The sequence below is a fragment of the Pelophylax lessonae genome (assembly GCF_965119305.1).
Source record: "Pelophylax lessonae genome assembly, chromosome: 4".
NCBI lineage: Eukaryota > Metazoa > Chordata > Amphibia > Anura > Ranidae > Pelophylax > Pelophylax lessonae.
In genome coordinates this window covers 467,342,602-467,367,684 of record NC_138771.1, presented here as the reverse complement: position 1 = coordinate 467,367,684, position 25,083 = coordinate 467,342,602, and the positions used below count along the sequence as shown (strand labels likewise).

The 25,083-nt window shown below is 39.8% G+C and overlaps 1 protein-coding gene across 4 annotated transcripts in view; it reads left to right on the top strand.

Moving 5' to 3' along the window:
* The window catches only part of EBF1 (EBF transcription factor 1), a 468,611-nt gene that overhangs the window by 250,351 nt on the left and 193,177 nt on the right, over positions 1-25,083 (top strand). The gene's annotated exons all lie outside the window — the stretch shown is intronic.

The window sequence follows — 25,083 nt, the reverse complement described above, 5'->3', positions numbered from 1 at the left end:
TCTTCCTGGTGAGGAACCCCACATACCTGTCTTTGAATCCACCATTTTGGATACAACAACCTTGACCATAGGTCCAAGAAATGTCCACTCACGTATACCTTTTACAGCATGTTACTGCAAATGATACTTCTTCAATTAATAGATTGACATGCTGGCAAAACTTTTGTGCAGAATATCATCAACAATCACATTTGTGATGCAGCAGACTTACGAGTGCAGAGTACAATTACACCTCTTCAGCTAGCTGCCCTTATCTTTCTTCTAGAAAGCACCACAGGCTAGTCATTGAGCCCAAGGCCTTCGAACCCCACGCCACAGGACCCGCAGCTGAGGGTCATGGGTGACATGATCCCTCCATTAGCATACTGCTCCTCTCACAATGTCCCCTCTCCAGTCCTGGTCAACTGGGCACATTCTTTGATGTTTTCTGCTCCCAGGTTATCTGTTCTCACACACATTAGAGTTGCCGAGGCCATACGCACCAATCTACAGTTAGTCTTCACGTGTTCTGTACCACCCACCCTGGAAGTTCAGCCATGCCAAGGACTGTTTATGGCAGCTGCAATTTAGGATTACAGCCTAATATCCCAGGGTTATCCAGCTTTCATACCCTGTTCCCCCTGGGCTCCATCCACAGCTTGTATTATATGGGCACCAGTTCTACTCTTGGCATCACTACAGGAGGGCTTTCTCTAAAAGGGAAGCTAACACCTGCTTAAAATCTTCCCTTTACCATGCCATAATGGCAACAGAGCCACCTAGTGACAGGGAGGCTACCTGCACCTGCTGACATAGGGACTGTGACACGTCGAAACATTGGTGTAAAAAAACATTTATATTCTTCTTGTTTGTTTATGGAAGTCTTTTGAGTGCCTTCTATACCTGTTTCTGGATAACCTATTTGGTGTGGAGCATCAAGGTATCTATTTTGAATTGAGAGTTGATACTGCATCTCTACATTTACAATACTGTATATACTGTATTTATATATGTATAATATATATATATATATATATATATATATATATATACAGTATACACACCTCTGATATAAATTAAGCTATTAATGACTTGAATCTCCTGCTATAAAACGTTCACCTTTGATGACATTATAGAATAAACACATTTAGCAGCATGTTAACTTGCTGAAGTATCATTTTCGACGACCTCATTAATGTCATTTAATTAAAACTTCTTGCTCTTGACTTTGATGCTGGTGTTGGCAAAAAAATAAATAAATATGAAAAAAAAAAAAAGAAGATGAGCCAAATAAAAAAGGATGGGAAAGAGGTGTCGGTAGTGGAGGGGGTAGGGGAGTGAGGGAGGGTGGGCCACAAAAGATAAATATCAGAGACAGCTAATGAATACCAATTATAGACCTTTCTCCATGCAAGCATGCAGCAAATATACTAAAACACAGCAAGTTTTTTAATCAAACACGACATCCGCTAGCTGCAAATTTACCTTTAATAATCTCTAATGCTTATTGATCAATTATAAACAGAATATTGTTTTTGTTTGTTTTGTTTTTTTTATTTCTTTATCCTCAGACCTTAAGCAATTTTTTTGTTTTTGTTTAAGATAATGAAATACCAAGCTACAGCAACACCATAATAAGCGCTAATTAGCAAAAGGCTATTCTCAATGTAATTTTATAATTAGGTAGCAAGCAGGACTGGGGTGTAGGTATCTAATTAGGAAAGCCTCTGAACTTGTGGCAGGAGCCTTGACGGGAGCCATTTTGTGAGGCCTGCCTGGATTTACATATACAAATAGTGACTGTTTGTTAGGGCACAGTCAGTGAATTATTGCCTGAGGGAGGTTAACCTCTCCAAGCTTGTGTGCCATACCTGAGGGAATACGCAAAGCAGCTGAGGTCTTGTTTTTTTTTTTTTTTTTTCTGTGAGAGTGAGTTTGGCTTAATGCAATGTAGGCAGCCCCGCTTGCCATTATCAACGCGTAGCACATACAAATATGTGTAAATGTCAGTCATTTCCCTTGGGCCTCTTATTTTGTTGGTCCAAGTACTCTTATGGTGGTATTGAAAGTGTCAGAGGGCACAGGAAGCATAACAGATAGTAATAAAATCATTTGAGGAGAAAGGAGCTAAAAGTGAAAACTGTAACAAGCTGGCTGCATTTTAAGGTGATGGCGGTCATTTGTGAGTTAATACTCCATAAAATTACAGTGAAGGGAAAAGTATAGTCTTTTTATAGTGTACTTTTACACATGAACAGTATGTGAATGTGATCATTTTATTGAAAATTAGGCTATTAATGTTTGAAAAAAATTACCTCTGTGCCTAACTCATAAATCTGTGTGTATGTGGGGGCAGCCATATTTGCACTTTATATGGAGCCCCTGCTTCCTGCTTAGAAGTAAAGCACATTTGCTGTGTTGTACTGATTCTCTTTTTGTTGGGGGTTTGTCCGCCCTCTGACATTCCTGTAGACCCATCATTATAAAGGCTGCCCTACTGGCTGAAAGAAATGTGCAGGAAGTTTAGCCAGTCAGCCCTGGGATTTGGCAGTGACAAGCAGGTTTGGGAGGCTCTAGGTGCATGCACTTTGTAATTGCAACAGTTTTCCTCCTTTTGTACCTTTATTGAAACTAAACGCCCCAGAGATACTCACCCTCACTTTCCAGCAATGCATCAGTTGGCTGCTGTAATTTTCTCCCTGATGCCGGGTTTTTTACCTCTTGCCTGGCTGGTGGGGGATGACGTCATCCTGCACATGTGCATGAGAGTCAGTTATTCCGATACAGTCGTAGTATGCAAGCACAGCTCAGTGTGCATTCAGGAGAAAGCTGTGAGCAAGCAGGTAAGTTTGTATTATTGCAGAAGAGACATGGCATGTCTCTTCTGCAATAAAAAACTGCCTGCTGGCAATTTTCAAAAATGTAGGTTTAGTTCCAATTTAACCTCTTCCTGCCGATGGTCGCATATATGCGGCCTCTCAGCAGGTGGGCTTTAATGCCGAGAGGCCGCATATATGCAGCCCTATGTAATAAAAATTCTGTGCTGAGAGCGTGCGCATTGGGGCGACCAGAAAGCTCCCGATGCATACTTGCGATAAGGAGCTTTCCGATCATGTGACCACTGTGACAGTCAGTCACAGTGGTCACATGACCCGAATGCCCTCCTCCGCCTCCCGGCATTTAGAAGCTCATAAAGGGCTGGGAGGCAGTGGCAGGGAGAGGTTAAGCATAGATTTTATACATATCCCCTGATAAATACGGATGGCCACTAGATGGAGTATTAAGAAATCTGTACATGCATAATACAATATGAAACAAATAAATGTGTTATGCTATTGATTTAAACTGTTTATTATGACAAATCATGTGTGAATAACAATCAGAAATTAAATAAAATATAAAAAAATCACATGCACTGTCACAAAAAATACACAAACATATAAAGTGCAACATATAAATTGCTTTAAATTAACGCTCCACCTCCCAAGGCATGCTTGATGATGTCATCGCTACACTCCGCCCGACATACGTTTCATCTCAAAAGACGTCTTCCAGGGGCATTCATATAATACAATAATCATAATATGGAACAGCAGCAATCAAAAAGGTCAAAAAGACTTTCTGGTAAATGTTACAGTGTTAACTGAAAATGTGTACCTAATGATTAGAAACTGTGATTTCCCTTTAACCCCATGTAATCATACTAAAATTCCTTGTGTAATAGCATACATAACTATTTTTCTATTAATTTATTGATCTGTCTATCTATCCATCTACATTGTATGTATGTGTTTATCTATCTATCTATCTATCTATCTATCTATCTATCTATCTATCTATCTATCTATCTATCTATCTATCTATCTATCTATCTATCTATCTATCTATCTATCTATCTATCTATCTATCTATCTATCTATCTATCTATCTATCTATCTATCTATCTATCTATCTATCTATCTATCTATCTATCTATCTATCTATCTATCTATCTATATGTCTGTCTGTCTGTCTGTCTGTCTGTCTATCTATCTATTCTTTCATCCAATGTCTATTTATCTCTGTTTTTATATCTCATACCTTTTTCGCTTGGAACTATATATGGTTTCAAAAGGCTCCTCTCAGTACATAGAGTTAAAGCTGCAGTTGAGAATTTCTAATGAAACAAAACTGTTGGTCTCAGCTTATTCTGAGGCTCGCTAGTTCTTAGCCTCACCTGGTAGAGAGTCAGCAGTTTTTCCAGGAAAATACGTAGGGAAGGGGTCATTTTCCATCCGCATGGGTTTGGGGACTGTCATGTGGACTTTATTGTTTATATCGGCAAAGGAAAACTACAAAAGAAAGAATAAAGTTCATTAGAACAGGACCATATTCATGGCAGATTAGCCATCCATTGGCTTTCACGCGCTGGGAACTACAAGTCACAGCACATCCAGTGCAAGTCCAGTCACCCAGTAATGACAGATACATATTGTTCATCAACATATCTGTGGATGCTCTTCATAGCTCGGTTGCATAAATTGTTTTTATCTGGTCTTTTTTTTTTTTTTTTATCTGGTCCTTTTCTTAATCTGCAGAGCCATCTGGTAATGAGAGAGTTGAAAGAAAAAATATTGCATTTCTAAGACAGATTTGAAGGGGTTTGTTCCTTTAAGTGAAACCTTTCTGTTGCTCGCTGCCTCTCTTTTAATTTCTCCCCCCACCTCCTCCAAGAAATGAAAACTTAATTCAATAATAAATGAGTTTAAGGACTGCAGAAGAGTCACTTAACTTAAATCTTTCTGTAGAGGTTCTCACTTAGGCATCTTGAAGGACAGTAAATCTCGCCAGAGGAGGGGAGGGGAGCAGGCACTGCAAGTTCACTGAATCAGAATCAGGAGAAAGAGAGAGAGAGGGATTCTCTGGGGATGATTATAACCAAGCTAGCCATTCATAGGGGATCTGATCAATAGTTTGTAAACCAAAAATATGGAGGCCTTTTTATTTTTATAGTGACATGCGCAGCATTCACTGTTCTGTATGAACTGCTTAAACTTACACAGGGCATTATATGATGGCTGCAACAAAGGGGAAGGCCCAACAGGTATGGGCTGTGATGATGAATATAAATGGGTCAAGGTTTTTTTTTTAAAAAAACACTCTTGCCCTCAATAGGCAAGTTAATGTAATCTTAATGAAGCTAAGGTCATCTTAATGAAGCCACAATCTCTAAAGGTTTGCTTGTAATGCAATCACTGTCAATGGTCACCATGCTGCACCAACCTCTAACATTATGCATCTTAAAGTGGAACTCCATACAAAGTATGTTTATAAGTATTGGGTTAGATGGGGAAGGCTTTTGAACCTCTGTCCTCTGTCACATTTTATATTGTAGCCTCGTGTTGACTTTCCCTCTCTTTTCTCCTCAATAAAAATGCAGACAGCCACATAAACTTGTAACATGAGATATAAAAGACAATATTACAAATATGTTTATAATTCAGTGTCCAGTTACTACAAATGTGGCGTCATCTCAATAGGCCTTCAGTCCTAAATTTACATCTAATTGCTAATGAATCTCTGACAGGATCCTGTAGGCTTGTACTTGTGTATAAAGTTAATCAACTATCACTTCACAAACCCACAAACCATCAAAGAGTCCTCACAGACCTTGCAACTCAGCAGGGAGAAAGAAACTAAGCTTCCACACAGTCTGCGATCAACATTCATTTACTTAGATCAGAGGGAATATGTTTAATCTCTCATATGATAGAAAATATTAGTCATAGGAAGATGAGAGTTATACCTTCTGATAATTTGCACTTTGAACTGCATGCAGATGCAAAATGGTACGTCCTGGTCTTATAGAACCACCTAGTAACTGACTAAATGACCATGCTTGTGGAAACCAAGTGGTATTTGGACTTTCTGTGATTAGAATGATAACTGGTGTCGAAAATCCTAACTCCAATCTGGCCATCAAAACTGGCTGGTCCGAATAACCTTCAAGAGGCAAGAACTCTTCTCATATCATATGAGGTTCCACCACCAAAGGTGATAGGCCATCTTTCCTATATAAATTTTCTTTCCTGCATGAAAATGAACATGGTAATTCATTAGCCAGTATGTCTGAAAATACTGTGGCTAATGGATGTTTGGTGCGCTCCCACCAACAGAGTGAAACAATAATGTCCAAATGGTAAAGCTTATATCTGTTTGTCTCCCTTCCTTTTTTATAGCAATAACCAATATTTCTGTAAGTCAATTTTCTTATCTTTTGCAATTATTACTTTTGCACATTTTTCTAGGCACTGCCAATCTAGGGATAATAAATATAAATATTGATAAGTTGGCATCCCGTGTACTAAGTTAAGATTCTAGAGAGTCTATGGTGTGTGCGTGTTGCATTGTATTATGCTCAGTTACAAGTTCACTGCTAATCTGCATGAAATTGCATAGTATGGCTGTGCCCTCATGTTCTCTGTAATTGCACTGGTTGGCAGACAGAGACAGGCAATATGATTGCATGAAGATTAGTGTCAGTGTGTTGATGCTATTGTGGGACAGATCTCATTGCTAGCAACAGAGATGTGTGTGTGTAGTAGAAAAAGTGAAAGTCCACAAGGATTGTACCCCACAGGATAGCATTGAGAATCTCAAAAGTGTGTAACCTAGCTGCTACACAACCCTTAGCGTGCACCATATTGTATGCAAAATATCTGTTTGTGTGTCTGGCCATCTAGATTTTGGATAAATCTCCCTCTAGTTGTGGTTGATGATATTGTAGGCTGTGATAACGTCTTCACAGCCTTCCAAAAAGCTCTTTCCTCTTCCCTTCTCCATCAAACAAGGATCTTCACAGCCTTCGTTTACTTTCACAAAGTAAGCTCTTTCTTCATCCCTCGTTCACCAAATAAGAATCTTGCCCCAGTTAACATGTTGCTGTGGGCGTGATTTTGTGACATTATCTATAAGATGTTTGTACCCTTCCTCACTCTATCTGAAACAATACAAAAAATGTGGTTGTAGTTCCACTTTAAAAATAAGTAAAAGCCAAGGTGGAAAGATGGGGGCAGAAATGTCCCCTTTTTGTCTCCCAGTAGTTCTATTAAGCCAGCGGGTGGTAAATACACTCACATCCACCCAAAACAGAAATAGCAGTTAACAAGGCCTATGTCTGTATTGCCAAAAATCTATATATCGATATATAATGTGCAAAGATAATATCAAAAATAAAGCTCAAGAACAAAATCATGAACCAATGTGATGTATAAATTACACATACAAATTTACATTACCCTTGGACTTTAAATGAAGTCAGAAGCACATAACATTGACATAGTAAAGTAATAATCCCTGGAAACAGTGGTTTAGACCTTTCGTTTAGGTAGCAGTGTCAGTTGGACTGGGCTCCTTTTTTTTTCTTGGATCATTGTGGACACATTTTGGATTACAGCCCTAGTATGCAGAACTATGAAAAGTCTCATAGACTATTGTGGACATCACTACTATCTGTAGATTTACACTTTTTGAAGTCCACCTGTCCTCAATCTGTACTGTTGGTCCCCATGGGTCATACTCCCACAGTTCCCAGGATAGACATTCCCAGGTGCCTCTAATCCTCAGTACCACAATGTTCAGTTTTGAACTGATCTACATGCACCCTGCATTTACTCTTGAGGAAGTGGACGTTGCTCCATGAAATGCGTTGACATTTTGGATGCAGTTTTGCAATAATCATATGGACCTCATATTTACGCTATGAATTAATTTATTGTAATCTTTAAGTGAATATTGTGTTTGTGTGTATATATATATACATATATATACATATATATATACATATATATATATATATATATATATATATATATATATATATATATACATACATAGATAGATAGATAGATAGATAGATAGATAGATAGATAGATAGATAGATAGATAGATAGATAGATAGATAGATAGATAGATAGATGAAAGTATATATATACCTATCAGCTGCAAAAAATTACATATTTTTAACTGTATTTTGCTACTTTCAGGTTTTTATATATTTGGATTAATACATGTGTAATTATGTGCATTAATTATTTTACTACTTGATTGTCATGTGCTTCATTTAAAGTCCCAGGGTAATGTAAATTTGCACGTATAGATTTAGGGATGGAGGCACATAACTGCAGCAAATGGCACTCCAGACCACAATTCTATATGTATAAATTATACACTTTTTAAAGAAACAAAATAAAATAAGTAATTAACAGTGCTCATGACCTCAGCAAAGCCCATAAAGGTCTAAGGGGTGCTTCAAATATCCAAAGGAAAGCTCCCAGAAATCCAGTGAAGACAGGAGTGAAGTTGGATGCTTACCAGAATCCAGGAGCTTTCAAGCTACTGAGAAGCCAACGGCGCTTTAGGGAAAAATCCCTAACATGCTTGTGGTAGGTATTGCAATCCATCGAATCCCTCAGGCTTCACTTCATCTCAACTCACAAGAATCAGGAACATGTAAAATATACAAGCTCATATGCAATGTACAATATGTGCAATATATCCTTTAAATACTGTTTAATAAGTTAAAAAAAGTTTTGAAAAAGTGGACTCACATTACATTAGAACAAAACCAGCATCAATAATCAATTAGCTGCAGTGCTTGTACCATCCACTATGTATTCCTTCCGGCTGGTTGCTGCTGTGCATGATGACACCACATTAGGCACCATCCGACGCGTCTCTATATAAGAAATTAGAAATATTATTAATGTGTATCTAAAGCCAAGTATAGAGCACTGAGCAGCTACAACCCTGGTCAGATTTGCTAGCTGTTTGCAGTTCTACTCTGTCAGTTTTTTTGTTGGCAATAAATATGAAGGAAAATCCAAAATTTCAAAGTGTCAACAGAACAGGAAACAGAGGGGACATATCCAATGGGGGACTGTCTAAAGCAGACCATGCATGGATCGAAATTCAGCCAGTTCAGCAAGGACCGGCAGAAATTCCATCCATGTATGGGCAGGAAGCTTGTACAGAAGTCAATCTACCAATAGACTTCTGCACAAACGCCCTGTCAGATTTTCCTCACTTGATCAGTTCCGCCAGCTATAGCCTGCAAAGCTGATCAATGTATTCTGACAGAGGTCTCCCCACTGCCAGAATACAATAGCTCAGCAGGGAGGATTCCCCCATCCATATCGAGTGTGGGGATGGGGGAATCAAGTCATAATTTTTTTTCAACCCACTGGTAGAATGAAAAAAAAAAAGACTAATTTATGGCCTGCCTAAGAGAGGTTGATTATTTTACTTCTTGAATGTCATGTGCTTCATTTAACCACTTCTGGACTGGAAGGTTTTACCCCCTAATGACCAGGCCATTTTTCGCAATTTGGCAATGTGTGACTTTAACTGGTAATTGGGCAGTCATGCAATGCCCTACCCAAACAAATTGTATGTCCTTTTTTCCCCACAAATAGGGCTTTCTTTTGGTGGTATTTGATCACCTCTGCGGTTTTTATTTTTTGTGATATGAATGACAAAAGACCAAAAATTTTGAGAAAAAAATTACATTTTCTACTTTTTCTTATAAAAATATCCCATAAACTCAATTTTAGGCCAAAATGTATTTGGCTACATATCTTTGATAAAAAAAAAAACTCAATAGGCGTATATTTATTGGTTTGCGCAAAAGTTAAAGTGTCTACATACTATGGTGTAAATACTGGAACTTACACAGGTTTTACTTTCTGACTGCCTATCTCATTTGAAGTGCTAAAATGGCAGGGCAGTACAAACCCCCCCAAATTACCCCTTTTTGGAAAATAGACACACCAAGAAATTCCCTGAGAGGCATGTTGAGCCCATTGAATATAAATTTTTTGGTCACAGGTGTTTGAAAAATGACAAAAAAAAAAAAAAACATTTTTTTTTTTTTACACAAAGTTGTCATTGAAATGATATATTGCTCACGCATGCCATAGGTATATGTGGAATTACACCCCAAAATACATTCTTCTGCCTCTCCTGAGTATGAGGCTACCCCATGTGTGAGACTTTTTGGCAGTCTAGCCACGTACAGGGCCCCGAAAACCCATCACTGCCTTCAGGCTTTCTAAATTGTTGATTTCACTCCTCACTACCTATCAGTTTTGGAGGCCCATGAAATGCCAAGATAGCACAACAAAGGGTCAACTCGGGAGTGATCAGGGGGTTAAATGAGTGTCTATGTGTACTGGGATCAATGTAGTGCTTGTGTACTCACAGTTGATGTTCTCTTCTCTCACCCTGGTACCGAAAAGGGCTCCAGGAGAGAAGATTTCATCATTTCCTGTGCCTGTGTTTACATTACACAGGCACAGGTTGTTCTGCAATTGGTCAGCACCAATCAACAGGTCCAGCCCAAAAATCATTGGCCTGGATCTGATGACCGATCTGTTCTGAACCGAATCAGAACATTGCGGAGACGCCGGGCACGCGTGCCCCCTAGCCCCGTGCGCGACCAAGGTACAGTTATGTCGATTTGAGTAGCTGAGCCACCTTGCCGCAGTAAAACTACTGCGGAAAGTTGACAACTGGTTAAAGTCCCAGGGTAAAGTAAATTTGCATGTTTAGGTTTAGAGATGGAGGCACCTGCTGGTTGAAAAAAAAAATGACTCATTTATGGGCTGCCTAAGAGAGGTTTACTGTACCTCTGTTCCTACTAACGTTCTGCTGTGCATACAGGAAAATGGACAAATGGACACAGACAAAAAATGAAAAAACATAGGTTGGTTAAATGAGTTTTAACCAACCTATACTCTATTGAAAATGAAAATAAAAGTCTTGGTTTTAGATATACAGTACTTTTTTAGAAGTGATTTTGTATTGTGCAGGGCAATTAAAAATCTAAAATATATTGGCTGCTTCGAAAAAATATATTACTATTGTTTATTAACTTCCGATCAATTCAATAAAGAATTTTTTGTTCTTTGGTCAATTTTTTGGGACAAACTCGACTTATATGAGAAGCCTTTCAGAAATTAATTGCACCTAGACAGTTGGGTATATTACTATTGTATGGTCACCCCTTTGAAAACTAAGCTGTGCTAAGCTGTACGGGTCTCTTTGTTCGAATCCTCCCTCCAAATCATTACATCTCTATATGGACGGAAGGCTACAAAAGGTTCCTGCAAGGAGATTAGAGCAACTTGTGATCACTCGATGCCACAGACAGATGGGGAAATTATAGGGTCCCTTACAAGTCTGTGTGACACAGATGGCTTCAGCCTGGTGGGGATTATGACCTGGCTGTAGCCTAGGTGCCATACTAAAGAGGCCCTGTCTTCATGCCAAATATAAAGGCACATGGTGCATTTAGAGGGGAGGAATGTCCTTTACCTTTCTCCTTGGTTTTTTTTTTTTTTTTGTATAATCAATAGAGAAGAGGCTGAATGTCCCCATCATAGATGTAGACATCAGACCTTCCCTACTATTGCATTAGATACATTTAATTACATAAATTCTAATTTAGGACATTCTGGGAGATGCTTTGGTGTTCTGCTTACCTTAAAGCTCCAGGAAGGTAAAAAAGGACCAATGAATGTAGTTATTAAAAGCACCAATTAATGTAGTCATATGGGACGCAGATAGAAAAAACAGCCTCATGGATTTTTACCTTTCCCTAATGCCTATTAAGAACAAATTATATGTAATTTTAATTACAACTACTTTAAGTACCTGGATTTTACTTGATAGTAGCCTCCTGTAGTCCTGTGCATAGCAGCACTCAGACTAGGAGAAGAAGGGGAAGCATTAGCAGCCAATCAGCTTTGGTTCTTGCAGATATACTGACTAGAAATATGTTGGCAGGTGGAAAGAGCAGAGGAATGAGCTTATCAGCATCCTGCTCCTCCTTCACTTTCTAACGGCTGGGGTCAGAAGTTGACCAAGCTGTGTTTCCTAACCGCAGAAGAAAAAAGTCAGGTCACCAACCTGGCTGCACTTTCTGGCAAGGTTGTGTAAATCTCAGGACTGGATGGATTGAGTTGCTGTGCTTTAGCAAGTAAAACAGCTGCTATACTGTATATGGTTTACTACTGTATTTTTAGCCGTTGGTCTGGAGCTAAACTGTAAAGGATACCAGTACTGAGTAAATATGAAGGATGCCATTACCAAAGCATAAGGTGAATCACAAAAAGAGGGAAAGAAGCATAATTAAGTTAGAACCCTTCTGGGCCCATGAAATAAATAAACATACAGTAATAACAACAAAAAAGACAGAGACTCTGACACTTCCCTGTTATATATATATAAAAAAAAAAAGTATTTTATTGATGTGTGTGTCCCCCTGAAAGCTTTCCATTTTCTTCCTGTATAGGTGCCACACAGGCAAGTAGGATATATAACAGAAAGTCAGCATTGGCTGCTTTCACATGTCTCTTAGTGCAGGTTTTATCTAAAATTGAAGTTAAGGCAAATGTAAGAGCCACAAATGAATGCAGCTCTGTATTTATTATTACATCATGAGACATCGCAGGGAGCCAATCAATAAAGACATGGACTAAGTTGAGGAGAGTGCAATGATAAAGGGAGATGAGCTAATCAGTGTTATGCTTTTTCTTTCACTATCCAGTCACAGGCTGGGGGAGGGGCCAATTTACACCGCAACATAGAGTGTCAGAAGCACTTCACTGCTCTGGCTGCCCTGCGTTGCCGGCTGCGCTAGGGGGCAGTGTGGTGCACGATTTATCGCATCGGACTGTTCTTTTTTTTAAATTTAATTTGTATGAGCTTGACTATGGTAGCTCAGAGGTATCCATATGACTACTACATAACCCCTTATAAGCTCCAACCCCCCCCCCCCATTTTACCCCATTAAGACACAAGGTGGAGTTAAACGGCCTTCCGGCCTTTTATTAAACAACAGAAACCAAAGCTAGATGTCCCCAGCCACAGAACACTGACTCAGGGACATTACCACTTGCCCCACAGACCTTACAGGTCTAACACTACCTGGTCCCTCTCATTGAACCATACCCAACCAGAGGACACCATACCAACGTTGGTTCCACACTTGTATCCCACCAACAGATTTCAAACCCCATCCAAGGGGTCCCAACAGCCATCTCTATACCTGCCCCTCCAACGGACTAACCCTATCTCAGGGAGGGAGGGCGGGACGTTCATCCGATGGCTCCCAACTCTGACTGTTACTACAGTCTTTTCTTCTATGCTCCTCCCCGTAACCCTGTCTACTCAACCAATAATGTAAGTAAGACTCCCACCTCTATCTTTTGTACATTACCTCTCTGCTGTCTGGTTCCCCTTCCACCCTTTCATGGTAGCCCTACGCTTCATTCATTCCTCCTAGCTCTGGGCCTTCCTTTATTTGAAGTATACAAAACGTACATTTCATTTACTGCAATGTCCAGAAACATGCTGTGCTGCGCTGCCTGGCATTACAGTATGATTCGGGCTGGTGGGCAGCATGTTCATGCACTAAAACATCTGTCACTTCACATTGGGGTTGATTTACTAAAGGGAAAAACACTGTGCACTTTGAAAAGGGCAGTTGCACTCTGTAAGTGCAGTTTTTCCAGAGCTTAGTAAATTAGGGGAGCTTTGCAGACTTTCATCATCCAATCATGTGCAAGCAAAATTGCTCTTTTTTTTATTATTATTATTTTCCTTGCATGTGATTGGGTATTATTTGCCAAGTAAAGCCTTACCTCATTTACTAAGCTCTGGAACAACGTCACTTGCAGAGGGCAACTGCACTTTGCAAAGTGCACAGTCTATTTCCCTTTAGTAAATCAACCCCTATGTGCAGTGACAGATGTTTTAGTGCATGAACATGCATGTTTCCGGACATTGCAGTAAATGAATTGTACTGATGAGGTCTTCTCCCCTGCTTTTACAGGGCTCTGCTATGTGGCAGAGCTGGGTAAACCTTAGGACTGGATGGACAGAAACATAACTCTTTTGGCATGTAAAATAGCCCATATACATATTTTATTTAGCTGCTTCCCTAGAGTTCAGCTTGAAATAATGATGAAATATGGTATACAGAGCAAACCGTATTCCAGAAAGAAATGCTATAGAGGTGAACTATTAAAAGCCAAGAGTACAGTGTAGGTCACTGACTGCAGCCACTCAGCCGCATGACTAGAAGTATGCTGTTTTGTAGGGAGCACATAATACAGGCGAAGGAAATCTTTTAAGAGGAAGGGATTAGAAAGCAGAGAGAGTCCAATTGCTTTCCCTTGTGCAGGCACACATTAGTACATGGGAGGAGGTGCATCTAGTTCAAATCCCCGTGTCATCCCCTTATGTCACCTCATTTGCCACCCACATCAAACCCAGACGCAAAAGGGATTTGTGATTGACAGATTCGACATGCAACAGTGCATGCTTATAAGAGAGCGGCAAAATGATTCCTGTAATGACTTTGCTGTAAATATAGGCAGAATTGAAATAATGGCAGGATTAGGGTAATATTCATCCACTGCTTCAGCAAACAGCCTGATCCCCTGGCAGAGTAATAGCCACTCACAGGGGTTCCAACTCTGATTATTAACCCATCAGTAATTTATTAAACCTCATGCTGCAGCCTTGTGTCCTGACCTCTGATATATGAATAGAAGGTGATCTCACCTAGCTATTGCTCCCTGGGCCTAAATAGCCCAATTAAAAACCATGACATGAAACCAGAGGAGCAGATGCAAGTCCAAAAGGTTATTCATTATGTCTGGTGTCAGCTGTTAGAGGAAAGTGGGCCAAATGTGAGACAGAAGACCTGCATGGGCTGGAGATGCAATAAAGCCACTGTTAGGAAACTTTTCTACAGTTGCACTGATGACTGCTAGTATTCACCATGAGCATGATTTGTTTTGTGTTATACCTCTACCACTAGATCTACTCTATGTTCTGTGAGTATGTCTAGCTCAAAAACCCACCTTTTAGACAAACTCTTGTTTTTGAATGATATTCCACAGATTCTCATTTAAAGAAGATTTCCAGTCTTTAAAAAAAAAAATAATAATAATTAAAAGTCCGCAGCTACAAATGCTGTAGCTGCTGACTTTTAAAGAGGAAGTCAACTCTCTCTTTGTACTTGTACCTACAGGTAAGCCTATAATAAGGCTTCCCTTTAGATACTGTGAATATCTCCTAAATCGGCGCATGCGCTTTGAAGGTCCAACTTACTGTTCCAGATCTTCAGAGCCCGTGCCACAAAGAGGCGGCTCCCACGCGCATGCGCAGGAGTGACGTCATTGCGGCTCTGGTCACTTACAGTGCCGGTGCCCAGGAACCCAGAAGAAACACAGAGGAAAATGTCTGCCATCTCAACGGGGCGCGGGCACCGCTGAGACAGCTTCATTCTAAGGTAAGTATTTCATAATGAGCTTGTATGCTCATTATGACTTTGTCTTACAGGATTTTTTGGGTCCCCCCCCCCCCCCCGGGTTTACAACCTCTTTAATATAAGGACATCTACCTGTCCAGGGATCCCGCAATGTTGGCACCCATAGCATAGTTGCCAACATTTGAAATAAATTTACAGGGACACTTTGCAGCACAGCTATTAATTACCACACCCACTTCCCTGAAGCTCTGCCCACTCTGCATGATTATTCTCCGCCTACTTATCATCAGATTATAGGGTCTTTCAATATAGAGAGAATTACAGGAAATTAAAAAGGGGATTTCAAACTTAAGGCCAAAGTAGCAGAGTTGGAATAATTCTCCCATTCAGCTGCACTACTTCTGCGTAACATTTACGGGCGCTTCCAGGGACAATGTAAATTACCCGGGACAGGCTCCTATTTGCAGGGACTGTACCGGCATAAAAGGTACAGGTGGCAAGTATGCCATAGTTAATTCGCCTATTGGCTTTGGGTGCAAGCACCAGCATCTGTAGTAAGGAAAACAGAAAGTGAAGCCTTGTGTCTTCACAGCTTGTTTCCTAATGCTCATGTGCTAGCCGGACTGCACTTTTTGAATGGTCTCCTCATTCTATGGGTCCAATGTGTGTCCCAGAAGGCACCGGGGTGAAGGAGAAGGGGGCCAGAAATGATGTAGTTCACCGTGGGGCGATCTTACTAAGACGTCGAAGCAGGTACCTGTCAAAACCAGGTACCTGCTTCTCCGAAAAAGTGCCAAATGTGGCAATGGAGGGGGTGGGGGGGGTGGGAGTGCGAACAAGCGGAGCTTCCCCTTTTGGGTGGAGTTCCGCTTTAAAGGACGTTTCTATGTTAGGCTACATGTACACTGGAACTCCCCTAGACATGGCAAAGAAACACAAAACGCGTGTAAATGCAGTAACGTACCACAATTAGCGCTTGGGCATTTATTAATTTAATTGACCAGAGTACTTGCCATTGAAAGTAATAAATGCCAAAGTGCTAAATGGCTAAAGCTTAGGCATGTTTTTGCTTCCTTTGGCTTTTTTTGCTCAAAACATTCCTCTCCTGAACGCGATTATTTTGTGTTTAGGAGAGGGAGGTTTAACTGCCCTTAAACTCTGCTGCTCCTAAACTCTGGTAAAAGCCTATGTGTGCATGAACACATAGGGGTTGATTTACTAAATCTGTAGAGTGCAAAATCTGGTGCAGCTCTGCTTAGAAACCAATCAGCTTCCAGGTTTTATTGTCAAATGTCAAAGCTTAATTTAAGAAGCTGAAGTTAGAAGCTGATTGGCTACCATGCACAGCATCACCATATTCTGCACTCTCCAGTTTTAGTAAATCAGCCCCATAGGCTTTTGTTGAGTTTTGTTCAGGGGCTTTGGCAAAAAAACTCAAATTGAGGAGCAGCAGTGTACATGAGGCCTTACAGTTTTTTCTCAGCACTTGTTTGTTTGCATGCCGAGCTGGTTCACCACTGCACCATGGAGTTTGCACCTTCTATATTACTTCCTAACATCTGAAAATCAACCTGTGGCCAGACTAAGGACATAAAGGTGGACCTTGCAGTAAATCACCTACTATTACCTGTAATGGAAAAGGTTAGGGTTTATACCTACCTCATCCATGTTATGAGCCCGTGGCCTCTAGATTGGGGTGGCATCACCTTCTAACTTGAATCTGGGAAAAACAGATTAGCTGAAATCTGATGAGAAGGTGCTATTGCAATGGATTGGAGTGTCTTCTTGAAAGGTTTTGCCGCTGTGCATTTCACATTAATCTTCCCAAGCATGTCCAGCAATGTGGAAGATGGAGATATGGTAAGTATAAATCTAAAGTTTTTCCTTACAGGTAAATTGTACAATAACTAACAGCAGGTGGTTTGTAAAAGGGGGGAGGGGGCTTTCACAATTTTAAAGAATTTCTAAACTCCCCAATTTTTTTTACATTTTGGGTAGAGTAAGCAAGGATTAGAAACCCTGTCGAGTTCTTACTGCTGTCTCCTGGTACTCATTACCACTGGGAATGAAATTGAATTGAAAATCCAAAAATTTGGGGTGCTGCCTAGAACAAGAATAGTCAGGAAACCTTCCAATGGGGACACTTGTTTTGAGGACAACTGTCACTCATTTTTAAGAATTGTCCTCTCACTTCCTGGAAGTGAAGCTAAAAGGGAATAGAAATAGAGTCCATATGGCAAAAAAAAAAGCTCATTGGGGTTTTATGTATTCTCTGCTTTTGCAAAAAATAAAATTTTTGCTTTAACTATACATTAAAATGTATATCAGCCTAAAAGTTTTTACATTTTTAGTTTTAAATAAAGTGTAGAATGATCAAAGCCCTGTTTTTTTTTGTGTTTGTTTTTTACCTGTCTGTGTCTTGTTGGGAAGATTTCCCATCATTTTACATTACAGAGACAAAACAGGAAACAAAAAGAGATATCTCCAAAGCCAGAATCTATCTTAGACAGTTGTCACCAGGGCAGGTTATGTAGTTATTAAGGACCAGAGTTAAATGCCCAGGTAGACTAAAAGCTCTTGAGAGTAAAGTCCAATTTTCATTTGTTTCATGTTAATGGTTATTGTTGTAGACTGTATATAAGGATTGAAAAACAACATTGCATGTTGGTTGAAGGTTGAAACCTTTAGGTGACCTCAGAGGAATGTCTCTGCTAGCTCCTGGGAGGATCCTTCTGTAGCTGTTCCAGACTCTTCCAATGAAAAAGGGACGTAAAAAAGCATAGCTGAACTAGTCTACATCCTTGGAATCCCGTACAAGCAACATGAGTCTCTGGCCAGGGAAGAGGAAGCCTGAGATAGCCTGCCCAAATGACTACAATACCCTCAAGAGTATTTGGGTCATTGTAAAAAGAACTAAATTTGGTGCCAAAGCAACCAATCACATTCCATCCAAAATGCACATCCACTCTTCCTCAATTATTTATTAAGTTCCAGAGGGATCTGTTTTGTCCCATATTAGCCAATAACATTCCACAGTTTATTCATAGTAATTTTCTAGTGATGGTATAATCCTAATTGGTTGCTCTAATGCAACACAGACTAAGGGAGTTCCACCCTCAGATACCTTTTTAAATTATGCTGATTTACCTTTTATTGTGAAACATGCAGTCTCTTTATATCACAACCACTGGCAAGCTGTTGCCAGCACTCGCCCTCCTTCATCCACAGTTCCCCCTTGTTACCTAACATTGTGGCATGAGTCATTTGGGAAATCAATGCAAAATGCACCCAAAGGCAGTTATTAAGGCTTACCCCTCTGGGGGCACAGCAGGTGGAAGAACTATTCTTACAGCAGATGGGACCAAGGGGAAAAGATAAAATTAAAGCAGAGGCAAGGAAATTCCCAATACAATATGCTCTGGTGCAAAACGGCAAACACAGCTTGGAAATTAAAAAAAAAAAAAACAAATTGCCCTGTACAGCGTTGGTTTAAAAAAAAACATCCTACTACCCTCTTCAAAATACTTGTTACCGATTAATTTGGGGCTGCTCTCCGAAAAGGGCTTTAGATGTGTCCTCGGCTCATCTGCGCAGGACACTGAACTACACGAGTGTCATATCATTCTGTTAATCGAATTACTTATGAACTAAAATTGACAGTTTTCATTAATTATAAAGGATTATTCTAATTGCAATTCAAATTTATTCATTTAGAACAGAAGGCATTCCGTAATATTTCAGGAAATTTGCATATTAAATGGAGAGGGTCGTCCATTAAGTATGGTAATATATGCATATTTCCTTATTTTTAACTTCTGGGCCATATGCAGCCTTGCTACTTCAGCAGGTGAAAAAAACAGAGCGAGCTTAATTTGTTCAGCTGATACAGGGACGGCAACATTGAGACTGGGCCCAATACCTATGTCCTTACTTCTCCTTCCCATATGCCAAGGTTTTTTTTTTTTTTTTAAAGAAGAACACTTGCTTAATAGGAATATAAGATTGTTTTAAAACAGGGAAGTGTTGAAATTCTTAGTTATAGAAAAGATCATGGTTACCTTTTTTCCTTTCAACAAGCAATTGCCAATATACAACCCAAGACCTAATACCCTGAAATATTTTGTATCTGTGCCCGTGCCCATGCCCTCCATTGAAGCTTGGTGACTGACATCTTATGTTGAACAACTAAAACAATGAAAGATAGCCAGCTGTTTCATTATGGAAAAAAAAATACTTTTTTTTTTCTTTGCTCCCTAATCATACCTGGTCAGCAATGGCCAAATATGGATCCTCATGTTTCTGAAAGAGACTCTTTGTACTAAGAGGCAGGTGATGCGCTTATTACCCGGTTAAACCTTGGAGTTTCCTGTGTCACCTCACTGCCTTTAGCCTGTGTAATGAACAGCAAACCAACATCCTTACTTTTGACTCATAATCATGGAGGTGACCAAAGAAGCGATATTGATAAACTGGATGGTATTAATGTGATTTCTTGTGCACTGTTGCAGAGAAGTGTACGTCACAAGACAAGCTAAACAGAGCTGCACATCATTTCTAAGATAAAAAAAAAAAAAAAAAATTGCACTGTTTATTCAGTGGTTTCCATGACGTAACACTTTAGTTCTTCAGCATATGTTTAGTCCATTAGAGGTACAAGAATTTATTAAAGTGAACCCGAGAAAACCGACCTGTAGGAGCTAACGTTGCTGATTTGCATTTATAGACACAGGCACCAAGACTACTCCATTTATTGAGGTTTATTTACCTATAGTTTGGCCTAGCATAGTCTAGTATAGTTCTTTAAAGGCAAATATACCTTCCAGATACACCTATGAAAGCACTGATGTACTTAGATTAAACAAAACAGGTTGTACCCACTTTGATTCCATAACTGCAGGCACGCTCATAATGTTCCCAGGGTCATGACGGGTAGGTGGAAAGCATCTGTCAATTGTCACCTGCCGTCAAGGTCCCAGAAATACTTGTCATGCTAACAAGTATTTCCTACTTGTTAAGAAATTTCTGAGTGATCCAACTGATGTGTGCTGCTTCTCCCCACTGAGAGTACTCTGCAGCTTCTCCTGACTAAATCATGAATGGACAGAGGTGTCTACAACCATTTTTTTGAGGGGAGACAACTGTCTGTTAGTGGGCAACCTTGGTTTAGAAAGCATCTAAGTATCTGACTATGACTTGACATCTGCATCTTGTAGCTCCCTATTTGTATATCAATATTTCTTCTGTCAAATGATAGAGCAAAAAAAAAAGTATACAAATATACCTGTTTCCTTTGTAAATGGCGTTTTCACCTTTTTGGAGTTCTCTTTTAACAAAAACCTGTGCTATAGAAGAAAAAAAAATCTATTTTTTCCCTCTTCAGGCACAGCTGTTGTGGGCTGATTGAAATGCTCTGCCAGGGTAGCTGCATGATCATTAATTTCTCAGAGACACTGAGGCAGGCATTAAGGTTCGCGGGAAGGAGTCTTCCTTAGTGTCATGTGGAACAGTGAGGGGGCTAATCGTCAGCCTTGTAACATCAACCGGTTACCCCCCTCGTGCGCTATGAACCTTTCCCCTTCCAGTGACAAATGAACCTGTCTGAAGCCCAGGCACAAACTACGCACAGGCTGCATTACTCCCATTACTCAAGCCAACAAGGGTCTTACTTGCTGAGTGGCAGAAAACACAAAAAGCTACCTATTATGAATAAGTACCTAGCTGAATCTAGAAAGAAAGACTAAGAGAAACATTACATAAAGGATTATTTATAGGTCCCGATTTATCAACACTGCTGACACGTGTTTGTGGAACAGGGGTTGCTGGGATTTTGGCTGGCACCCAGGTACAGAACAGAACAGAGACGGTAAGACCTTGCACAGGTGAAGGTAAACTCCAGGCACACATCAAAATCTGGCAGTTAAAGTACTTATATGGATGCAGTTTTACCCACCATAGGATTTGTATTTCTGTCCATCTGGTGCTGAGATTTAGAGAGCCCTACCAGTCTGAGCCGTCAGCATGATGACCCAACTTCCAAAGTTATGCAGTACAGCCTGGTCACCTCCCTACCCACTGTCTGTGATTGGACAGTGAAACAGTAGACTGATGAGCTCAGAAGACTCCTGTCCCTTCCTCTTAAATTCTGTGTCAGTATATTTGCTTATTGCACACTTGATTGGTTCCTAGTGCTGCCCTTATTGCTCTCAGCCTGAATCCTGCTGTGCAGGGAACTACAAGAGGCTAAAACCAATTTAAGTTCAGGTACATACATTGCTTACATTTAACCATTTGCATAATTAATTTTAATGAATGCAAAACTGCATGAATTGGGTTTTGTTTTTATATCAATCTTGCGTTCTGCTTTAAGAAGAAAAGTTTGGTATCTAAGCAAGCTGGATGGGCAAAGGCACTAATTATTATTATTATAATAATTAATATTCAGGGTTTATATAGCACCGACAGCTTGCATAGTGCTTTACAAAGGTGGCAGCACTATTACAATACAAGTAAAGACAAGATGGTTAGGAGGGCCCTGCTTATGAGAGCTTGAAATCAGAAAGGGAGGGTCAAGGGATACAAAAGGCTAAGAGATGGGTCTTCAGAAATCACCTAAAGACAGACAGAGTTAGAGATAATCAGACAGATTGAGGGAAGTTGTTCCAGAGGATGAGAAAAGCTCTTGAAAAGTCTGCTGATTTAGTGATGTCATCGCTTGAGGACATCATAATCCACCATCCAGAAACTTCATTTTTGACCCATAAAGAGGGGTACTTACCAATATGGGCACTAACCCAACAGTGCTACTAAGGGAACTAACAGTAGTGCTACTAAGGGACTTTCAAATACTGCTCTTTGGATCTGTGCCATTTTGTTTACTTTAAAATCTCCCCGTGAGTTAAATGTATAAAACCTTTGTGAGCATCAGAAATCTGTGACATCAGTGTGCTGGGAAGTTTTAAGAATCTAGAAGCATGAAAGCATTTGAAATTATTTAAATGGTTAGTAGAAAGGGCTTTTAGTTGAGTCACTGAAATCACATTTATTCTGCCCAAAAGCAAAGTAGACATTATTTGTAATATCTATCTTTCCCAGGAATGTTGCATCACTCCATATTACCCAAGATAACATTTTAAATGCCACTCCCACTTCTGACCCCAAGCCCCGCCCCTATTATAGCGTAGCTGTACCTGTTCCCCAGTGTCCTCATGGGCTGGAAGCCAGTAAGTCATATTATCCTTAAGGCAAGGCTTTTTCACTTTAATAGGACTACCTAAGAAAATGCAAAAGTCTTCTCAAGGAAAAACTGCCTGCTATTACCATTATTAGCTTGAAAAAACTCACTTGATTATCCCCCTAGTCCTGGCTTTACAGTGAATCTGGGACTAAAATCAGTTCCTGTAGCCAAGCTCAGGAGTTCCTAATTGCCTAAGAATGAAAATTTCATTGTACATAATGGTGTTGAGTGGGCAGGACTTGAGCAGATCTTGGCCCCAAAGTCATTCAGCCCTCAGTAACAAAGTAAAACTGGAATCTTCGGGGGGATCATGAAAGACTTTTTTGACTAAAAGTATACTAGTAGATACCTTGTGGTACCTGCTCATAGGTAGGTTGTCCACTCCTACCATAACAATGTAGTGTAAAGAAAAGTAAAAATGGAAAGTACTGCTTGCTTTGGAGCGCTTTATACCGCTTCACTACCAAGTAACAAGTTAGTAACTGCCAAGTTACTAACAATTGACAATGTTTTTCTCATATTGAAAACTGATTGCACAGTTGAAAATGTATTTGTTGTGTCCTCCTAAAATAATGGGGATCAGACTGTAGACCACACTTCTTACTAAAGTGTTAAATAAACCTCACCAGACAATAAAAACCTTACATACCAGTGAGACTTATCACTGTGGGGGGTTCAGTTTTTGTACATAATGTGTACATAACCCTTTTGATCTTTTTTTGCACTGTTGCCCATAAAATATTATAATTTGCAAACATGGTTGTGCAAGTGTGGTGTTTTGTAACCCAGAGCTGATTCTATTGAAGTACAAGATTTGACTACAAACGTACTCAGTCATTTCCTTTTTTAATGTCATTTATCCCTGCTGTTTTGTTATGCTGTGTAAGTAGATATAGACAGTACATCCACAAATACATACAAGCTGTCAATACAACAAAACAGTTTAGCAGTAGGCGAAGTCAGTTTTTATTCTAGGAGATGATTCAAATGCAGACAAAACAACCAGGTACTGCAGAGATTAGCAGGTATCTTAATCAATTATTCATGGAGACAAAGAAATAACATTTAAATAAAATATAGGCCTTTAGAGAACACGTCAGCATTTTGCAAGTGTTTAAGCCTTGCGTGGAGCGGAGAGCTGGTGTGGTGACTGGAAGTTGCAATATTCAGCGTCTTTGTGACCCTGTCGTCAGAGGTTCAATGGTGGGGCAAGGGCAGGAGCTAGATATGCACGCCACCAAGGATTTTGCTACAGTGTACGATAATATGTGTGAGTTGAATAAGTACAGGTTAAAAATACTTGTTTGTTATATTATACTAGGAAATAATCCTTAAGAACCAGAAATAACTAAAAAGTAAGAATATGAAATAACCTTTTATCATGTTAGCGTGCCTAAAGAGACCCCGTCACTTTAGAAAAACTGAAAACTGTGGATGGGTATGAAGTGCAAGATAGCTGTACATACCTGCAGTAGCTTTCTGTATCATCTTCTTTGCCCAAAACTCAGCCCCTGGGAAAAGCTCTGATATGTCCAGGTAGAATCAGAGCTCCCCTACCCGCAATACATTCCTGCTCACACATCACTATGATGGGCTCACTGGCACATATTTATTTTTTATTTTTTACAAGTATTTATATAGCAATAATTTATTCAACACTTTACAAACTATACATTCACATCAGTCCCTGCCCTCAGGGAGTATCATCTAAGGTCCCTATCTCAAGTGCATAAATACACATACATTACCAGGACAAATTTTGGAAAGATGCAAATTAACCTACCAGCCTGCCTTTGGATTGCATGAGGAAACCCACACAAGCAAATTCCACGTATATAGGGGTTGATATACTAAAACTGGAGAGTGCAAAATCTGGTGCAGCTGTGCATGGTAGCCAATTAGCTTCTAATGTCAGCTTATTCAATTACGCTTTGACAATAGAAACCTGGAAGCTGATTGGTTTCTATGCAGAGCTGCACCAGATTTTCCACTCTCCAGTTTTAGTAAGTCAACCCCATAGAGTCCTTGTTGGGACTCTAGAGCTGTGAGGCTAACTAACCCCTTAGTCACTTTGCTGATCCAAGGAATGACTTGAAGTTGAGAGGGAAGCCTTGGCACTGTGAGAACTGCCCACTATCCTGGAGGCCTGCACTTCATACTTGTCAGCAGTTTTTACTATTTTCAAAATGAGTCTATTTGAAGAACAGCTCCAATTATAGGGGAATTTCTTTTTTTTTTTGGATGACGGGGGACTGAGTTTGATCCTGGCACAGTTGTGACTTGCAGAATTCAATATTCCAACATGGTTATTGAATCCTAAATTTATTAAATTTATTCCTATATAATACCCAATAGGACGCAAATCAAAAAAGCTGAATCCTTCTCCCTCTAGTCACAGTGAATTCCTCTTAACTCCATCTGAGCTACTAAAAAGAGCCGTTTGGTTGTTATTGATGGCTACAAATGGGTTACTATTGGGAGATAAAATCTAGAATATGTGCTGGATATTGGGAATGTTGCTGGTTTACTGAGATTAAACAGATAGCTTGGT